The sequence below is a fragment of the Lycorma delicatula genome, chromosome 11 (genome assembly GCF_047948215.1).
Source record: "Lycorma delicatula isolate Av1 chromosome 11, ASM4794821v1, whole genome shotgun sequence".
Lineage (NCBI taxonomy): Eukaryota > Metazoa > Arthropoda > Insecta > Hemiptera > Fulgoridae > Lycorma > Lycorma delicatula.
Genome location: NC_134465.1, coordinates 6,765,566 through 6,780,055, shown reverse-complemented (window position 1 = coordinate 6,780,055; position 14,490 = coordinate 6,765,566). Strand labels below are relative to the sequence as shown.

The window sequence follows — 14,490 nt, the reverse complement described above, 5'->3', positions numbered from 1 at the left end:
ATTTTCTAAAGGTGTAATTTTGCTTCAGGATAATGCTTAACCTCATTTGGCTAAAAAACACAGTTCTTTTACTTTCAAGATCTCAGTTTTAAGCTGCTGGACCACCTCCACACAGTCTGGATCTGATTCTAAGCGATTTTCATCTTTCTGACTCATTAAAAACATTGCAAAAGAGTTGTGAGGAAATCATTATCAATCTGATGAAGAGGCCATAGAAGCGGTGAAAAATTTTCTGCACACCAGACCAAAAAATTTCTTCCCAGAAGGAATTCAAAAGCTCTTTAAAGCTTTAAGATGGACTAAATGCATAAAAGTAGGAGGGGATTATGTTGAAAAATAATGTATCATTTAGATAAGTACAAATAAATATATTGATTTTTTGAATTTAACTTTACTTTTTGACTTGTCCTCGTATATAAGAAAAAAATTAGCACACTAGTTCCTTTACACTTTTATAAAATAAGTCTCAACAAAGTAAAGATGCTTCAAGAAGAATATAAGAATATTTTATTTCACTGAAGAGTGAAGAAATATTCATTTTTGTCATGATAATAATTGAATGCTACATGTGAAAATGAAATGTTATGAGAATATTATATAACAAAAGTAACAGAATTTTTTAATGAATCTTTCTTGAACAATTTGATTTCCTAGAACTGTTGATGAAGATTTTATTACAAAATGATTTTGAGCATTTTATTTCTCTACAAAATTCTTTTTTTCATTCTATAATATAAATGGATTATAAAAAGTTCCAGTATGATATTTACTGCAAGCAAAATGAAATTTATTTTCACTAAATATTTTCAGATATATAGACTGTAGACTATAACTGACTGACATTTTCTGCCATAGTCCTTTAGCAGAAATGATTATTTCAAAATTTAAAATAAATATTATTAAAACTGCAATATTTTATGTCATTTTAAATACTCACTTTTTTTCAGTGGTTTCATCAGTACCAGTTTGTAAGTAAAAAATAATAATATATAAATATACTTTTAGTAGCATTACAAAACTTATGTATATCAAAACTTAGGAAATATTTTAACTTAAATAATTTCCACATTATAGTTACGATATAGTTACAATTATGTTAACTATGTGACTAGAAAAATAAAAACATAAGGCATTTTTGTTTTCCCAGTTAAAATATTGGCAACAGTGATGCTTCTGTTATTCATAATCTTATAAAGTCTACATGTGCTCAAAGTAGTATTTCAATATTCCAACCTTCTTTTATCATGATATCAAGTTAATAGAGCATTATTGCTCTTCTGTCAGTCAGCACCAAGGAAAAAATGAAAATAGTGTTATGTGTTGTTTCATTCAGAGGAAGTAAAACTTACATTACTTGAAGTATGAAATAGTTGTATATTAACATACAGATGTTTACATCAAAACAAGATTTACAACTGGATCATTTAAAAAATGAGTGGATTTCTTTCTGTGAAGAATGGAACTCAGCTCATCCAGTTCATACAAAAAAATTAATAAAGAAGCTGTTGAATGAATAATTTGAGCTGATTGCCAATTAAAATTGATTAAACTATAATTAAGCCAAATATATTTCCAATCATCTATAAGTAATTAAATTTATTTAAAATTTTGTGCTTCCTGAACTCCGTGTGAACTGACTGATATATTTGTAAATATAATGCTGACAGAATTGTACGTAAATTAAAAAAAAGTAAATAAAAGATTCTGAAAATTTATGGTGGTAAAGTGCTATCATTTTTGATATTACTAATAATCTTTAATGAAGAGTACATAGCAGAATAACTTCCTCTTAGAGAAGAGAATCTATTAAAATAGACAGCAGAGCCTCCAATAATATCTGGTAATACAAGGTTGATTATATTATTTATTAATACAGAGAAGACATGATTATGTACAGAGAAAATAGTTATTGAAAGAAATGAGGAAAATGGGTACTATAGGTAGCATTATAAATCTATTAAGGGAATGTTCAAAGTCACAAATGTAGAGTTCGGACTCTTTTCAAGAATTCTGACTGGTTTGATACAAGGGGTGGGCTAAAGGTAATGATTTCTTATCCCCAGCACTGTTCTGTGTTGTGATGGAGGGAATATACAACAGGTAAAATAAATAGAGAGGAATAATAACACTCAAATCATATGATTATATGGAGTAAAAGTATACCTGTAAAGTTAATTCAGTGCTTAGGATGATGTTATTAAGAAGTATGAGATGCGGTTCAAAAGTAAGGTCTGATGAGTTATAACACTGACAATACTGATGAGTCCTATTGACAATACTGATTGGTTCATGGAAGCATAATAGCTTTAACTTTTTTGTTGGGCATGTGACCACCACATTCTTGTCAGTTCATAATTTTTTGCCTTTTCGAGACAATGTGTTAAAATGGATGTGGTAGTATCAAATCCTGCCAGTAGTGAAGTTTGATCAGCAATTAAATTTCTAAATGCAAGAGGACATAATTCTACTGAAATTTACTGTCAATTGTGTGCAAATGATGCCTACTGCAATGTGTTAAGGAAATGTGAGTCAATGGTTTCTTGAGTTTAAGGAAGGCCATTCAAATGTTCACGGTGAACAGAGAACTGGCAGGCCTAATGTCCAGACTGATGATCTCATTGAATGTGTAAATGCAAAAGTGAGAGAAAATCGTCGCTTTATGATTAGCAATCTTTCTTTACAATTTCCAAAAGTTTCAAAGAGAATCATGAGTGACATTCTACGCTATTGTAAACTGTTGAAAGGTTCTCATAAAGATCACAGATTGACAACTGCATGTGCTTCTCTCAACTGCTGTAGCCATGAGGGAGATGATTTTTTCCAATATCGTCACTGGTGACGAAATGTGGATTTTGTATATCAATGCTGAGATGAATCAATACCGTGCAGTGGTGTCATTCCAGTTTACCTAAACCAAAAAATTCAAACAAGCCCAATCTTGAAGGAAAGTCATGGCAACTATATTCTGGGACCAAAGAGATGTGCTTTTGATTAATTTCATGGAACCTGGAACATCCATTAAAGTCTATTGTGAAACACTTTCTAAACTGCGATATGCCATTCAAAACTGACGATGTTGAATGCTGAGATCAGAAATTGTTCTTCTTCACAATAACACATATCCATATACAGCTTTATGTACAACAAAAATAATTCAAACGTTTAGATAGAGATTTTTTATCATTCTCCTTAGAGTTCTGATCCCACTGCCAGTGACTACCATCTCTTTCTTCTACACCTCAAAAACTGTCTTGAGTCTCAATGGCTTGTGGAGAGTGAATAGTTGAAAAATCTCACTGCAAAAGTGGCTATGATTCCAGAAGGCAGAATTTTATGCAGTAGGTATAAAGAACACAATATCAGAGATGTTTGGAATGAAATGGTGATTACATAAGAAATAAAGAAAATATTATATATTTGAAACCATTAATAAATTTTTCATTTTTTCAACTGTTCTCATTTTGTTACCAATCAAATGACCCTTACTTTTGAACAGCGCTTCCTATTTATATAAAATAGGTAAGGAAAAGAACAAAGCAAAGGTTTCTAGAAGAGTCAAAGAAGTAGAAAAATATGTAGAATGAGGAAATTTTGGAGAGTTGAGAGAAGTTATATTATCATTATATTTGTACATTAATAATATAGACTCAGAATAAATTTTATTATGTTACTGTAATCAAAATTTTTTCATGGTTTTATTTGATCCTTCTGATACGATCAATTTCTTTTGTTAATCATGGAGCAATATAAACACCCATTCTTAAGCGGTCTATACAATGAACAATCATTTACTTACATTAACAAGATTAAAATTTTTATCAAATTATTTTTATAAAAATATTCATTATAACATACATCCAAGGGTGTATAAAATAAACCTCAACCATTTACTTTTAATCGATTTAATGAATCATAGTAACAAAACATTTAAAAAGTAAAAGTAACCTAACATAATTAAGTGACAACACTTAACAAGTTAAACAGTTTCATTTCATTATTCTAATTATTATTATTATTATTATTAGAGTTTTAAGTTGGTATCAATATTCAACATTGATAACAATAATATTAAAAATTACTTCATGCTTGTGATTTCTACATCAAATAATTTCTTCCGGAGTCTTTGTTTGTGGATTTAAACTTTAATTTATTAATTTAATTCAATGTGAAAATAGTATATACGCATATAAAATATAATTTTTATTGTTACAGGCACCAATAGCTCCTCATTTGATAAATGTAAGTAAACATGTCAATATTATAATATAAACAATTTTAATTTACATCAAGAATTCCTAAACTTTGTATAAAGGTAATCATAAATAAGAGGTAATTATCCAATCAAAATTCATTTTGAAATAAAATAAAAATCAAGACAGAAGAAAATGTTGAAGTGATTGTATAAGTATTAATACTAAGCAGTATTTAAACATAAATAAATATACATATATATATATATATATATATAAATGTATAAATCGCACTTAACATTTTTTTTTTTTTTTTTTTATAAAATGTACTTTCTGTATCATAATATTTAAATATGAAATTATTAAAAATTTCTTATCGCTTATGTGCAGAAATTTTCTGATTCAACATATAATAACATTTTCAACGGCTAGTTATATCTACTGAGTATTTTTAATCTTACATAGACATTTTAATTAAAAAGAAATAATTAAAAGCAATTCAATTGTAAATGTCTAATATCCCATTACAGCCTAACAGGGCTAGGAACTGTGGGGGGGGGGTGACTGGAATGTTACTAGGCGGGTGTCTTCCCCTACAGGGTTGGATGTCAATGTCTGGTAGTCCACAAATGAAACTAAGTCATGGGTATGAACATGTAAGTTGAGTTCAATAAGAGAATTGGTCTAAATTGTATTGTTGCAAATAACATTTTTTGGTGGTATGTTATTATTCTATTGTCTCGATTATTATGAGACATTTACAAAATTGGCTCTGTAAAATGTAGAACTAGGCACGGGATTTGTGCTTCTTCCTTGAACTCAGTTATCTAGTTCAGAGGGAAACAATGTAGGACATTCAAGATGTCCAGATGAGGCCTACAGCGAAGGCAAAAGCCAAGTTTAAAAATCACCAATGCAAATGTGTACCGAGACATTTACATCAGTGGCATCCCAACGAGGCCTGGCTTATTACTATGAAATATAAAAAGTTAGAGGGTGAAAGATGACTCCCGTTAAAGCCCATCGAGGCTAGGAACGAGAGGGGAGGTGTGGCAACTGGAAGTGTCAGAAAACAGGTATCTTCCCCTACGAGGTTGAGATATCAGTGTCTTGAGTAACATTCTTATATCTTATTACAAGCTTATAATATTTTAATTAGTATTATTACTACTTTTAATTATTTTTTTGTTTTCTAAGATATTTTGCATCTTGAAATAAAAAAAAGCTCTGAAGATTTCTAGCCATTAAAAGCTTTTAGTGCTATCTGCGAAAATCACGAAGCACTGAATCATAAAATATCTGCATATACATAAATATTTTTGTGAAGTAGACCTCGCTCATATTTAATGAATTTATGAAATAAGCTCTAGAAAGTGGAACAGTCAATCATAATTGAGTATTGTCAATGATTTAATTAATGTTTCTAGAATCATCAAACAGCATTAAGTGATGACAGCATGAAGAGGTATTTCTATTAAAAGTTCCCATTTTTAATTTTTTTCTACAAATTAAACATTTTTTGTGAATGAGGTGTTTAAGGAGACAGCTTTAAAAATATAAATTCATATATTGGAAGATAAATTACTTAATAGTATTTAAAGAAAGGCATGATGCTGTTCAGAAGTAAAATGGTCTGAGAAAAAATGATGGCTTAAAGATGGTATTAAGTCAAAAAGTGAAATATTTACTAAAAACTCTTGAGAGAGACACTAAAAATTTTATTACCGTATGCTACTGATTCGACGATGGAATTTTCCTCTCTGCACCACCTGCCCTGCAATTGCAACACATTCAACTTTGTTTTAAATAACAATGTAATGCATCTTTCTTGTAATTTTATGGTAACACTTTTAAATTCCAAAAAAATAATCATATTTTATTAGCTAAATTACATCAAACAAAACCATACTCCAAATAAAGTTCATCCATGCTTAGGATAATTGACACGGTAGGTATGCTAGAAACAGAATAGTATAACTCCATAACTACAATGGTGCTGGATCATAGACTCTACAAGAAACTCAAATACCCTTCAGAGTGTGTTCATTGCGATAATGATGAATTCCACAAATTACATACTATATTCTGAATATTTTTTTTTATGAGATAACAAGCTCGACTATTACAGTCATTAGCCCAAATGGAAATTTGTAGCGTATGAAAAATGCAAAGCCTAACCAGGATTCGAACCCGGCACCTCCGGACGAAAGGCCATCAGGCTAACGATCCATCACGGATATTGAATATTCTGAACTAAATTTGTTCATTCAGCAATAAATATTTTCATTTTTTTTTTCAGTTTTACTTGTTTAATCTGATGCGTTTCTGTTTTGTTCTAGTCCAGTATCTAGAATTTAATAGTGTCCCCTCTTTACAACCTAAACCCTCAATTATCTGCTTCATATATTCTAATATTTATTTTCCTTCCAGAATCCAATTCATTGAAAGGAATATATAATCATTAAAATAATTTTGTTTATCTTCGATTACTTTAAAAATACATACAGAATAATTCAGGAGTATAAGGAAATAATTTAGGAACCGATTCTGGGAAAACGCTTTGTTTTCAAGTTACTGTTAGCTAAAAATTTCGCTCGGATTTTCAGTTCAACCAGTGAAGTGAGGTCATAATGAAATTTTTAAGGTGTTATATAAAGGATAAACTTGATGGTTTCTTTATGTTTTTTGACTTGATAAATCGAATAAAACAGGACCCAGAGTTGCATCTCTCGTAGTTTTCTTGATATCCAAAAAAATCTATGACGAAAAACGTGTCTTTTTATTTTGAACTACAATAACTTTGTTAAATGACTAATAAAAGTGTAAACATTATAATCAGAATTTTTAGAGAATTTAAATCTGAGAAAATTTACGCAATATAGTCTATGAAAACAAAATAGAACAAAATTTAATAGAAAAATTTTATGAATTTGTAAAAATTAAAAACAGTTGTTTTTAGTACAATTAATTTAGAACTTTGAAAAATTTATATTTGAAAAAATGTTCGAAAATTCCACCATTGAAATCGATGCGCTTTTCAGCTTGTTTCCTTATATTTTGGTCGCCAACATAATGATATCTTTGTGTTCCTTGATGAAGCAGCATTGAGAATGCAAGCGATAAGTTCATCACATACGAGGTGTGTGAGAAAAGTAATGAGATTGACTTTTTACTTACCAAAGTTTTTATTTTTTCAAACAACGGAGTCGTTGTTCCCACTCGTGGTAGCAGCGCTGAAAGGCTTCAACAGGGCCACAATCGCTCGCAGTGTTACCAATCTCATTACTTTTCTCACACACCTCGTATGTCTACTTTTTGCTTACATAACTCGCGTTTCATCTATTTCTACGAAAATAATCGGGGAATGATAACGCGAAAGCGTTTTTTGCTCTCCAAACAAAAAATAAATCTAAGGAAGTAAGATCCAGTGATCTAGGTAGTGAGTTTACTAGCCCTCTACATCCGATCCACTTACAATTAAATTTTCTTATAAGAAATGTCTTACTTCATTCGTGAAATGATTTGGTAGTCCATCAAGTTGATGTAACACTTTAGTTCGTTTTGCCAATGAGACATTTCAAGCACTGTAAAAAATCTATTGTTTAAAAATTCCAGATAAATTCTCCGCGAGACATGTTGTTCTAGTACGAAAGGGCTTATTAACTGGTTATCTGATCGTACGACACCAATCGTTCTTGGAAATTTGTTTGAACTACAGAATGTGGATTTTCTACAGAACACCAATGTGAATTTCAGTGTTGTTTATACCATTAAGGATAAAAGTACCTTCATCCGAAAATAGTATGAACGGAATTAAGCGGTAATTATTATTATTATTATTAACCCGTTGACAAAACTGCAGTCGTCTTGCATGTTTACCAAGCTGGAGATGTAGAACTTTCTGAACGTGATAAAGACACAGTTTGTGAGCATGTAATGTCTTCTAAACTGTACTTTGTGAAATGTTACTCGTTTAGAAATTCTTATCGTTCTTGTTTGTAGGAATAAGCTGTACCACTAGAAGAATGTTTTCCCTTTCATTATCATGTACCGGTAGACGTTCAGATGAAACACGAGTATTGGGAAGTGTACCGTTCTCATGAAGATTATTAAAATTCTTAACAGTTTGGAACTACTCTTCCAGGATATCTTGTTTAACCCACCGGGTTGGTCTAATGGTGAACGCGTCTTCCCAAATCAGCTGATTTGGAAGTCGAGAGTTCCAGCGTTCAAGTCCTAGTAAAGCCAGCTATTTTTACACGGACTTGAATACTAGATCGTGGATACCGGTGTTCTTTGGTGGTTGGGTTTCAATTAACCACACATCTCAGGTATGGTCGAACTGAGACTGTACAAGACTACACTTCATTTACACTCATACATATCATCCTAATTCATCCTCTGAAGTATTATCTAAACGGTAGTTACCGGAGGCTAAACAGGAAAAAAAAGAATAAAAAATATCTTGTTTAGTATGACCTCATTTCACCGGGATAACTGAAATCTGAGCGAAATATTTTGCTTGCCGTAACTCATAACAAAATGCTTCGGATTTCTATGAAGTAACAAATCAAATTACAATATTAATTACAAATTAATAACAAAGTGTTTGTATGAAATTTTCTTCTTTATTTAAGAAACTCTAGAAGCAATTCCCAATTTATTTCCAACTGCCTCTGAAGCCCTCTGTATATACCGGGTTTCTTTAAAAGGTGAGCCTAAACTCTAGGAAGTGATTCTACTTAACATACTAAAGAAAAAATGTCCAGTGAACATAGCTCCGAAAACGCATATTTTTCTGTCTGTCCGCCATTTGTACTTTTTAAGAAAAAAATATTTGTCAAGAACGGTTGGAGATAACCCAATAAATTTTATTTCTTAATTTTAAACTAAAATTTTTTAATAGGAAAACATAACTATACTCTTTGGTAACAAATTTCAGAATGGCGGTCGTTTCAATCTTAAATATCTTAGAAATTATTAGCTTTATCAAACTGTTGTATTATACAAATTATGAAGCATTTTTATGAACAAAACGACATCTTATTCGTAAAAATCCGACGACAAGCAATAGAGTTATTGCAAAACATAGGCCTCAACCGATATAGCGGTCACTTGTTTTTTTTTTATTACCGTGACTCACTTAATAACTAAATCAAATTTTCGGATTAAAATTGCTAAAAAATCATCATTATGGATATTTAATAATTATTGTAAGAGCTAGCTTAGAAAAAATTAATTCTCAGTAATAAAAAAATGTAAAAACCAAATATAGTTGCCCCAGCGAATCTACGAGCTTGTGACGTCACGGTGCTGACATTTCATTACATTATTGTTTTTCAAAGCATTATTTTTGCACGTAATTATTATTTTTATTTCATTTTTCGACTTCGAAACAATACGGGCTTCCAAAAAATAAATTTTTGTTGTTGTCTGTTCAATTCTTTCCACTGAGTTTGTATAAAAATGTTTAATAACTTAATGTTGTAAACAATAACAATTCCTTAACCAGTGAATAATGCACTGGTTGTTATTATGTACAGGCCTTTCTTTTCTTTTTCCTGTTAAGCCTCCACGAATTACCGTTCAGTTATTACTTCAGAGGATGGTATGTATGAGTGTAAATGAAGTGTAGTCTTGTACAGTCTCAGGTTGATCATTTCCGAGATGCGTGGTTAATTGAAATCCAACCACCAAAGAACACCAGTATCCACGATCTAGCATTAAAATCCGTTGGAACTCTCGACTTCGAAATCAGCTGATTTGTGAAGATGCGTTCACCACTAGACCGAACCCGGTGAGTTCACGATTATATTTAGATCCGTCATTCGTAGTGCACAATGTGTGTAAAAGAAATAAATTTTAGTCCAATTTATACCGTGTTCTGTGAAGGTATTCGAATAGCATTTTTGTGCGGTCATAAATTTTATAATTACTCATTGTTTTTTGCAAATTTTTTTGTAATATATTATTTTTTGTTTGATTTTTGTTCATGTGTTATTAGTACGGTTTGTTATGGCAGAAGTAAAAAAAAAAAAACTTAAAGCCAAACAAGTATTGCGTTCAAAGTCCTAGTAAAGACAGTTACTTTTATACAGATTTGAATACTAGATCGTGTACAAGACTATACTTCATTTACACTCACATGTCATACTCATTCACCTGAAGTAATACCTGAACGGTAATTCCTGGAGGCTAAGCAGGAAAAAGAAAGGAAAGGAGTTCAGCATGTGAAATTATCAATAATATTTATGATTTTATGAAAAAAGAAGCTCTAAAAGCAGGTAAATTAACTGACGACAAACATATAATTAGCATTCAGAAATGCGAAGAAAGAACTGCTGCTGCTTGTGGGATATCAAAACACAGGTTCAAAAACTCAGAAGAGAAAACAAAACATGATTCTTCAATTAACATCGCAATCGTGTTCTTTCAGCACGCCGAAAAAAGTATAAACGACGTTCGAAACCTGTCAGTGGACTGGATAGTTTTGATTTAGGTGTAGTTAAAAGAACAGTTAACGAATTTCATTCAAAGAAGAATGAATTACCTACTTTAAAAAAATAAGGCAAGAACTTCAATCATCTATTGATTTATTGAAGGGCAGTGAATCAACTTTAGCTGTTATTTTGAAAGAGTTACGTTTCAAATAGCGTAAAACTGAAAATAACAAAAATCTTTTAATTGAGAAATCCGATATCAGGTGGAAGAGAATTGAATATTTGCAGGCAATCGCTAAGTACTGACAAAGCAATACTACAATTGTTTATTTGGATATTTTAAGTTCGCATTGTTCGACAAAGTCGTGGTCTGATGGTATTGTTGAAGGACTTCATGTGCCGATTAATAAAGGTGACCGTTTAATAGTAATTCATGTTGGAAGAGAAATCGGTTTTATTCCGAACGCATTACTAACTAGGAAAGCCAGTTCAAAAAGTTACCATTACAACATGAATACAGACAATTTTGTGAAATGGGCGCGTGAAAAACCGAATCCAATTGCTAATGTCCTCTGCAAAGAGAGTAGTCTCGTTCTCACAATCTTCTTATCTAACGCTCTCCTCCAGGTTGGAACGGCGTACAAGACGACGGACCTAGCCACCGATGCTAATAATCTTCTCTTCGCTGTGCTAGCCCCGCCCATCCTATTCAACAACCTGTAAATCGCCTCCACAGTCTTACCGCCCTTCTTCACCGCTTCCACTACATGCGGCAGAAAAGAACGCTTGTCATTTAGCGTTAATTCCAGGTATTTAGTCCTGGGCGCAGGTACAATCTCCGTGACTCCTACTGACAAACTAATCCTCCGGAGCCGTCGTCTTCCAGTCATTAATACCAACTGCGTTTTCTCCAACGCTAGATGGAACTGTCGCTCCCGTAACCAATCGTGAACCATCTTCACCGCCTCGTTCCCCCGGGCCATAACCTCCTCCTCCTCCGTTTTAGCCGTAATGACCAGGGAGATATCATCCGCAAAACCAGTTGGCGACATCCCGTCTGGAAAACCTAACCGCATCAGCCCATCATAAGCGATACACCACAAGAGCGGGCCAATGACCGACCCTTGCGACACTCCTGCCACTTCCAATCTCAATTGCAACCCCTTCTGCACGTTTAAATGAAACTGGGAGCTCTAAAGCCGCCATAGTTGGTAATGGTAGACCTAAAACAGTTTCAACGCAACAGGTAGAAGAAAGGGTTTTGAACAAGTTTGCACGCGATCCAGAATTATTATCGTACAGAAGTAAAGAAGAGTTGCTACCCAAGAAAATATATCTCGTAATATAGTATGGAGTACTGTACATTCGCAATTATTGTACCCGTATCATCTGCAACGGGTATAAGCTCTTCTACAGGTGATAACCAATCAAGGATTGCATTCAGTCAACGGTTAATTAACAAGTGTGCCCATATCCCGGAGTGGATATCTATCATTCTTTTTACGGACAAGGCGTCTTTCACTAAGGATGGTATATACAATTTGCACACCGACATGTTTGGTGTGAGGAAACTCCTCGTGCAGTATTTCAAGCAGGAAATCAACACAGGTTTTTTCTCTGAATGTTTGGGGAACAATCTACATGGATAAGCTAATCGGGCCTTTCTTTTTGCCACATAGATTGACAGGTGACTCGCATTTGAAATTGATAACAAATGACCTGCCTGAACTTCTAGAGGACGTTCCTTTGCAAAACATACTGAACGTGTGGTTCATGCATGCTGGTGCGCCTGCCCGCTTTGCCATTGGCGTCAGAGAAAAATTAAGCGATCGTTTTCAAGGTAGGTGGATTGGTCGGGGCGGTCCCATTCATTGGCCTGCACGCACCCCCAGAACCGAACCCATTAGACTATTATCTATGAGGACATGTAAAGTCTCTTGTTTATTCAACACCAATTGTCGATGTTCATCAGTTGGATGATGGAAGTGTCCGCTCTTTTTAAACAATCAGGGAGAACCCACCGGGTTGGTCTAGTGGTGAACGCGTCTTCCCAAATCAGCTGATTTGGAAGTCGAGAGTTCCAGCGTTCAAGTCCTGGTAAAGCCAGCTTTACACGGACTTGAATACTAGATCGTGGATACCGGTGTTCTTTGGTGGTTGGGTTTCAATTAACCACACATCTCAGGTATGGTCGAACTGAGAATGTACAAGACTACACTTCATTCACACTCATACATATCATCCTCATTCATCCTCTGAAGTATTATCTAAACGGTAGTTACCGGAAGCTAAACAGGAAAAAAAAACAATCAGGGAGCAGTCAGGAAATTTTGAACTTGTACATCAGTCACTAAATGTGTGTATTTTTGTGTTGGAATGAATGGAGGTCACATCGAATATTTATTATGATTTTCAACAGAAAGCAAAATTTTACACGCTCTTACAATAATTATTATTAAATATCCATAATGTTGAATTTTAGCAATTTTAATCAGAAAATTTGATTTAGTTATCAAGTGATTCATGATAATACAAAAAAATATGGTCGCCTTGTCGGTTTAGGCCTAGTTTTTGCAATAAATCTGTTGTTTGTCGTCGGATTTTTACGAATAAGATGTCGTTTTGTTCACAAAAATGCTTCATAATTTTTATAATACAACAATTTTATAAATCTCATAATTCCTAAGATATTTAAGATTAAAAAATTGAAAAGACCGCCATTTTGAAATTTGTCAACGAAGAGTATCGTTATCTTTTTTCATATTAAAAAAATTTAGTTTAAAATTAAGTAAAAAAATTTATTGGGTTATTTACAACCGTTCTTGAAATATAATTTTTTTCTTTTAAAAGGACAAATGGCGGACAGACAGAAAAATACGCGTTTTTGGACCTATGTTCACTAAACACTTTTTCTTTAGTATGTTAAGTAGAATCACTTTCGAGAGTTTGGCTTCACCTTTCAAGGACACCTGTATATATATATATATATATATATATATATATATATATATATATATATATATACACGAGGTGTGATCAAAAGATACGGTGAATGAATTTTTATAGCGGCAACTGCCGACGCTACATCCATATGCTGTAATTTGTCCAATAACGTGATCAACTGAGACAGACAGGGACAAGTTTTAACACTTTCGAGCTTGCCAGTCAGCTACCAGAGCCGCTAGAGTGAGGTTGTGTCTATCGTGTCTGTCGCGCAACATGGATTTTGAAAATCGTGTGTCAATTTGGACGGTGTTGAAGGGTCGTCTTCATGCAGATCCGGACTTCATGGCCAAAATTGTAACTGGAGATGAAAGTTGGGTCTACGGCTATGACCCTGAGACCAAAATGCAGAGTTCCAAATGGAAAACCGGTTCATCTCCTCGCCCTAAAAAGGCACGTCAGTCAAAATCCAACATCAAGGTCATGCTCGTTGTTTTTTTCGATAGTGAGGGCATCGATAGTGCGATCAGAGTTCGTTCCAAGGGGAACAGCTGTAAACTCTGAATTTTAAAAGGGTGTACTGCAACGTTTGCGAAACGACGTACGAAGAAAGCGACCAGAAAAATGGACCGATGGCTTCCTTCTTCACCACGACAACGCGCCGTGTCACACCTCGCTTCTCATTCGCGAGTTTTTGGCCGAAAAAAGTGTTCCTATCTGTCCACATCCGCCATACTCACCGAATTTAGCACCGTGCGACTTTTGGCTCTGCCCAAAAATGAAAACTGTGCTTAAAGGAAAACGTTTTGACACCATTGCTGACATTGAGAGGGCCACGACCGAGCAGCTGAAAGCCCTTCCCAAAGACGCTCTCCAGAAATGCCTCCAGTCATGGAGTCAACGTTGGGATAAGCGCA

The 14,490-nt window shown here is 33.5% G+C and overlaps 1 protein-coding gene across 1 annotated transcript in view; it reads left to right on the top strand.

The window, feature by feature from the left end:
- The first annotated feature begins 953 nt into the window (after nucleotides 1-953).
- LOC142332186 (uncharacterized) overlaps nucleotides 954-14,490 on the top strand; it is a 49,567-nt gene continuing 36,030 nt past the window's right edge. The window contains exons 1-2 of the mRNA XM_075378471.1: nucleotides 954-968; nucleotides 4,213-4,239. The gene's annotated coding sequence lies outside the window, so the exon portion shown is untranslated. The remainder of the gene's footprint in view (nucleotides 969-4,212; nucleotides 4,240-14,490) is intronic.